This window comes from Trachypithecus francoisi, unplaced genomic scaffold (assembly GCF_009764315.1).
Source record: "Trachypithecus francoisi isolate TF-2019V2 unplaced genomic scaffold, Tfra_2.0 Lachesis_group16, whole genome shotgun sequence".
In the NCBI taxonomy this organism is placed as follows: Eukaryota; Metazoa; Chordata; class Mammalia; order Primates; family Cercopithecidae; genus Trachypithecus; species Trachypithecus francoisi.
In genome coordinates, this window is record NW_022681461.1 from 91,712,158 (window position 1) to 91,718,483 (window position 6,326).

Below are 6,326 nucleotides of genomic sequence, written 5' to 3' on the forward strand. Positions count from 1 at the left end.
ATACACATGACATACACAACCTACCTCGAAATCATTCAGAAAAACTATGTATACACACACACAGAATAATAAAGCAAAACAAATGTAGTAAAATGTTAACAAGTTGATAGACTGCATATGGGTTTTTTATATGATTATTGCAACTTTTCTTTAAGTTTGGAATTCTTTCAAAGAAAATAAATGTCAAAAAGAAAGTGAGGAAGAACTCCAAAAAAATCGTGGAAGGACTATTTAAATATCAGCAATTCAAATAAACATGAAAAAGTTCAACATCACTAACAAGCCAAGTGGTACAAAATGGTACTATTAAAAATCAAATCCTATTAACCTACTGCAGAAAAGGATAATATAATATCCATTTTTGGTCATGGATCAGTGACACAGGAGCCCTTGTCCTTGCTAGTAAGTGGACACTGTTTTTGAAAAACCATTTCAGACTTTAAAATGCTCTTATCAGGCCAAGTATGGTGGCTCACACCTATAATCCCAATGCTTTATAAGGAGGTCAAGGTGGGAGGATCATTTGAAGCCAGGAGTTGGAGACCAGCCTAGGCAATATAGCAAGATGCCATCCCTTTAAAAAAAAATTTTTTTTAGGGCCGGGTGCAGTGGCTCATGCCTGTAATCCCAGCACTTTGGGAGGCCGAGGCAGGCAGTTCACTGGAGCCTAGGAGTTTAAGACAGCCTGGGCAACATGGCAAAATCCTGTCTCTATGAAAAAGAAAAAAGACAAAAAATTTAGCCAGATGTGATGGCAAGCATCTTTAGTTCCAGCTATTCAAGGGCCTGAAGTGGGAGGATCACTTGAACCCAGGAGTTTGAGGCTGTAGTGAGTCGTGATCATGTCACTGCATTCCAGCCTGGGTGACAGAGTAAGACTCTATCTCATGAACAAATAAATAAAATGTTATTTTTCTTCTTCTTTTTGAGACAGGGCCTCTGGAGTAGCTTTAACGACAGCCGCACACCACCACACCTGGCTAATAAAGTGCTCTTATACTTAGACCTCATAATGGAATTCTTAAAAATTTACCCTAAAGAAAAAAAAATCAGAGATGGAGATAGAGATTTTATGGCCTGTGATCCCAGCACTTTGGAAGGCCGAGGCGGGCAGATCACAAGGTCAGGAGATCAAGACCATCCTGGCTAACACGGTGAAACCCTGTCTCTACTAAAAAATACAAAAAAATAGCTGGGCATGGTGGCAGGTGCCTGTAGTCCCAGCTACTCGGGAGGCTGAGGCAGGAGAATGGCGTAAACCAGGAGGCAGAGCTTGCAGTGAGCCGAGATCACACCACTGCACTCCAGCCTGGGCGACAGAGCGAGACTCCATCTCAAAAAGAAAAAAAGAATAATCTCTATGATGTAACTTACCATGGAGAAAAACAGCATCATCTAAATGTCCCAAAATAGCAAAATGGTTAAATAAATGATAGTATACTTATACATGAAAAAAGCCAGTTTTTCATACAGACCCTTACCAAGAAGAAAATATAATAAGGAAAAAAGTATTCCTCTATATTAGCAATAAAATGGAGGGAAAATGCCTTAGAATAAAGTTAAGAGTCCACAATATGTACATAAATAAGAACTTAATACTCTATTGTGATAATTCAAAGAAATATTTTAACAAATTGAAAGATATAACCTGGATAAGAAACCTCAAGGCCAGGCATTGTGGCTCATGCCTGTAATCCCAGCACTTTGGGAGGCTGAGGTGGGCAGATCACTTGAGGCCAGGAGTTTGAGACCAGCCTGGACAAGATGATGAAACCCTGTTTCTACTAAAATTACAAAAATTAGCTGGATGTGGTGGCACGTGCTCGTAATCCCAGCTACTTGGGAGACTGAGGCAGGAGGATTGCTTGAACCTGGAAGGCAGAAGTTGCAGTGAGCTGAGATCGCCATCTGGGCGACAGAGCAAGACTCTGTCTCCAGAAAGACAAAAAAAAAAAGAAAAGAAAAGAAAGCAAGAAAAGAAATCTCAAAAATGTAAACTTTTCAAGTCCTCTAAATGAATAGATAAATTCAATGCAATCTCAATCACTAACAAGCTAATTCTAATTCACATAAACAATTATATATAAATTAATTAATATAGAAAACTTGTTTTGGAAAATTATCAGGAGGGGAAAACTAGTCCCACTAGATATCAATATGTATAAAAGGTACAGTGATAAAAAGTTTGGTACTGGTAAAGAATAAATAGATCAATCATTGGTACAGAATAAAGTCTAGAACTAGACCCAAGGACATATGGCCATTTAATTTGTGATAAAGTTAATGTGCTAATCATTAAGCTATTGTCCCCCCCGCTTCTGAAGTGTGCCTCTACACTCAATTCGTGACTTGACTGAGACTCAAAATCCATTTCTACTTTGACTCCCTGTAGACCGACCCACAGGGGGCGCAAGAGGGAGCGGGGAGGACCAGACGAGGGAAAAGATTCTTTTTTTCTCTCTCTCGGGAAAAGAGGGACGAGCTTCTTGCTCCTTCCGGTTTGCTTCCTGTTCCTGTCTGCTTAGCCCCGCAGTGTTCATTGGTTGATCCTCTCTCCTGCTTTCACCACACTCTCAGAATCAGGCTCATTGTTCAGGATCTCAGTTCCAGGATGCCCTTTCTCAAACACCAAAATGAATTCCAAAGAGACCAAAGATTAAAATATACAAAAATATATTACAGATTCTAGATGAGAGGGGTAAGGAGGAGTCTGGGAAAATGGCAGTTTGTTCTGTGACATCCACGATGCATCCCAACCCAGCTGCAGCCCAGCTGCTCTGTTCTCCTAAGCTAGGGAGCTGCTAAGGCTGAAAGGTGTGGGCAGTGCCAGTGACTCAGGTAGGGGCATACAAGACAGGAGTGGAACAGGAATTTCCACCTCTGTGCCAGAGGAGATCCTGGAAACAAGCCTCAAAAAGTCTTGGGGCAAGAAAAAGGAGGAATACTGTGGTATCTAGGAGTCAATTTGAACAGGCCATGGGCTACAGAGGGGCAGGTCTGTGACTTCCATGTCAGTGTTGCTGAAAGAGCCGGAGGTCTGGGAGGATTCTCCCTGTCCTCAAGGAGGAGCTGAGTTGTCTCTGTCCCCCAGCAAGGAATGTCCTAGGTGTTAATAGCCCTTGCAACTTGGGGCCTATTAAATAATTGATAACTGGCCAGTGGCTCACACCCCTATCCCCATGGACAGACTATGGTGTCTGCCTCTCTCTCAGGATAGCTGCTCCCTAAAGACCTCTAGCAGCTGGGAACCCAGGAGCCAGACACAAGAGCAAACAGAACCAGAGAAACATGTCTCCTAGTGTAATTGAACTGCTGGAGGAACCAGAACATGCCATGAGCACTCAAGGAGCTCTAAGTCCAGTACAAAAGAAAAGTCTCTCTGATAAGACAGCAGGTTGAACACTTGCATATAGTGAAGTTAGCTAAGAAGAGAAGACACTATGTGATGCAGTTCAAGGGGAATGTGAGGGCAGACGAGGACTTTCTTTGGGGAGTAGTGGTGCAGATAAGAAAGGCTTATAAGTGTTCAGAGAAGGAAATGCGGGGATTTGAATCCAACTCTAACTCCAAAGCCCATGCCCTTTTGTCTCTAGCAATACTTTGCTAGGATCTGGTAGGGCCCAGAAACAAGTAAGAATAGAACTTGCCGGGAAGGGGAACATCACACACTGGGGCCTATCAGGGGGAGGGGGGAGGAGGGAGGGATTGCATTGGGGAGTTATACATGATATAAGCGTTATGCACATGTACCCTAGAACTTAAAGTATAATAAAAAATAAATAAATAAATAAATAAGAAAAAAAAAAAAAGAATAGAACTTGCTCACCTGGTATTTTAGAACAAACAGAGACAGAGCAAGCAGGTGAAGGTCAGTTATCCCATTCTTCTCCCAGAGGGGCTTTCACTGCCCAACACAGCTCGGTCCTCCTTTCACAAAACAAACTCTCAGGTGGACTCTGGCTGGCAGAGGTATATCTCAGTCCTGTTCTTTAAAAGTCACTAAGTCAATAGCATTTTGGTAATTCCTACAGCAACTTCATGGAAGTACTAAAACTCTTCTCTACCCACACCCTATGTCCCTCAAGTCTGACTGAAAGAAAACAAGAGAGATTTGAGGCCCTGGGGCCCTTGGCAAAAAGCCTATGTGTGGCAGAGGTTTGTCTGCAGCTTCCCTGACTTTCGCCACACCTACTTCATAAAGACTTAACTCACTGTCTCAGAGTAAGACCCTAAGAAAAGAATTTGAGGTGTTGACTCTTTCTGACCCCTGTCATCTCAACTACATACTTATTCACATAATAACAGCTCAGTGACAACTTCTTGCCATTATGGCTTTGAAAACTTCTACTACATCCCAGACAAGGACTCCTTTTTCTCCCCCAAGTGTAACAATGTTTTTACCCAATGACATATGCTACAAGAATATTCTGACTTTCTGATTTCAGGCAAAGACACACTCACCAACTTATTACTTGACACAGCAAGTCCCAGTCAGAGAATATCATATGAAACAAATAGGAATTATCTGCAAGAATCCAAAACATAGGCTGCATCCCCAGCCCACCACCACAGCCACCTACAAGCTAGTATTGATCAAGTGTGGTGACAGCACGTGGAACCTGGAGAATCACTTCAGCAGCTGGTACGATGCCAACCTAATCCCAGTAGGCCATGAGGAGGCAAAGCCTGGTGGGTAGGCTCTGCGAGATGCTAGCTATGAGTTTGACATCTGCTTCCCCTCAGTGCAGAAGAGAGCGATCGAACCCTCTGGACAGTGCTAGATGCCATTGATCAGATGCGGCTGCCAGTATTGAGGACTTGGTGCCTCAAGGAGTGGCATTATGGGGGTCTGACTGGCCTCAATAAAGCAGAAACTGCTGCGAAGCATGGTGAGGCCCAGGTGAAGATCTGGAGGCGCTCCTATGATGTCCCACCACCTCCGATGGAGCCCAACCATCTTTTCTACAGCAACAACAGTAAGAATTGCAGGTATGCAGACCTCACTGAAGATCAGCTATCCTCTGGTGAGAGTCTGAAGGAAATAGTTCCTCAGATCAAAGAGGGGAATGGGTATTGACTGAAGCCCATGGCAACAGCCTTTGGGGAATTGTCAAGCATCTGGAGGGTCTCTCTGAAGAGGCTATCGTGGAGCTGAACCTGCCGACTGGTATTCGCGTTGTCTATGAACTGGAAAAGAACTTGAAGCCCATCAAGCCCATGCAGTTCCTGGGGGATGAAGCTACTGTGCATAAAGCCATGGAAGCTGTGGCTGCCCAGGGCAAGGCTAAGAAGTGAAGGCCAGCAGGCATGCTACTGTCCCTGGGAACACCCTCCCTGGCCATCCCTTCCTCTGCCCCCTGCACATGCCACACTGACCACATCTGTAGGCATCTTAAGTTGTAGCTGCAGATGGGAACCTGTGGCTCACATTTTCATGTTAGCCATTTGTCTCCTGCATCCACTCCTTTCATACAATCTAGTCAGAATAGCACTTCTAGGGCACAGGTTCTCAGTCCAAGCTGAGGAAAAGCTCCCCTTGTCCAAGAGAGTTGAAAGGTAGTGACTTGGGTTTTTGCCAGTGCTTTGTTTACTAAGGACTTGTGGGGAGGAACCATGCTAAACCACGACCAATGAGGAGACACAAGAGCGCCTGTCCGCCCCCAGGAGCCAGTTCTCTGCTCTTCTGCAGTCAGACCACTGCCTGGGGGCTCTAGTCATTCCAGTGGAAGATGAATGTAACTTGCGTGGTGATGTGACCAACAACGTTTCCTCCCTGACCCCAGAGGAGCTGGCTCTAGAAGGTTGGGATCAATCCTGAATTTAGTTTATGTGTTACATTTACTTTTACCAAAAAAAAAAAGTATAGTATATGTAAATAATACAAAACAATAACCCTTGTGGTGTTTCTTGTGGTGGTTGAAATAGTCCCACATGTGGTCATCAGAAAATAAGCCATCCCTCACACCAAGATGGGATAAGCTCTGAGGGGTAGGAGCGCCTCCTGGTGTGTGTTTTAGAATCCTTCACCTGCCTTGTTTCATGGCAGTGAAATGCCTCTTCGTCCTATCCAAGTGTGTCTTTCACTGACTGATTTCTGAATCATGTTCTAGTTGCTTGGCCCTGCCACAAGGGCCCAGTGTTCATTTAAGCATAACTGTACTAAATCCTTTTTCTGCGCATGCCTGTAATCCCAGCTACTGGGGAGGCTGAGGCAGGAGAAATGCTTGAACCCAGGAGGCGGAGGTTGCAGTGAGCCAAGATTGCACCATTGCCCTCCAGCTTAGGCAACAGGAGCGAAACTCCGTCTTCCAAAAAATAAAAATAAA

At 44.2% G+C, this 6,326-nt stretch overlaps 1 pseudogene; it reads left to right on the forward strand.

The window, feature by feature from the left end:
- The first annotated feature begins 4,505 nt into the window (after positions 1 to 4,505).
- On the forward strand, positions 4,506 to 5,295 carry LOC117099277 (annotated as a pseudogene).
- The last annotated feature ends 1,031 nt before the right edge of the window (positions 5,296 to 6,326 follow it).